The sequence below is a fragment of the Arachis stenosperma genome, chromosome 4 (assembly GCF_014773155.1).
Source record: "Arachis stenosperma cultivar V10309 chromosome 4, arast.V10309.gnm1.PFL2, whole genome shotgun sequence".
NCBI classification, from domain to species: Eukaryota; Viridiplantae; Streptophyta; class Magnoliopsida; order Fabales; family Fabaceae; genus Arachis; species Arachis stenosperma.
The window spans coordinates 109,680,573-109,681,274 of NC_080380.1; positions in this window are offsets into that span (position 1 = coordinate 109,680,573).

Sequence of the window (702 nt, forward strand, 5' to 3'; positions counted from 1 at the left end):
ATCCATTGACTCTAGTTTCCACTAATTGAATTAGTGGAGAGTTAGGACTTATGGACTAGGATTGATATAGCTCATTTGACTTTCCTTTACTACTAGTTAGAGGATGATTTAATGAGATTAATCATTGCCAATTCTCATATTGTCGTTAGTGATTAGGATAGAGAGCCTTGACCACCAACCCTTGCCAAGACCTTTTATGCCTTAGTTTACTTTCTTGCCATTTATCTTTCATGCTTCTTATCAAAACCCCAAAATAACTCACAACCAATAACAAGACACTTTATTGTAATTCCTAGGGAGAACGACCCGAGGTCCAATACTTCGGTTTATAAATTTTAGGGGTTTGTACTAGTGACAAACAACTTTTTGTATGAAAGGATTATTGTTTGGTTTAGAAACTATACTTTACAACGAGATTTCATTAGTGAAATTCTAAACCGTCAAAAATCTAATCATCAAAATGGCGCCGTTGCCGGGGACTAGCAATGGTGTTATGTTATTGGTTGTTGTATATATGTGAATAGTGTGAATATCTTGCTTTTTGCTCTATTTCTAGTTTTTGTTAGTTTTATTTTGTTTTTTTCTCATTATGAATTCTCACTTTGGCTATGAGTTTGGTTCTAATTATGTTGTAGGTGATGAGAGCTTCAATGAGGATGTGTATCAAGGATGTGACACTCAAAGGTGGGAGGAGCCATATGC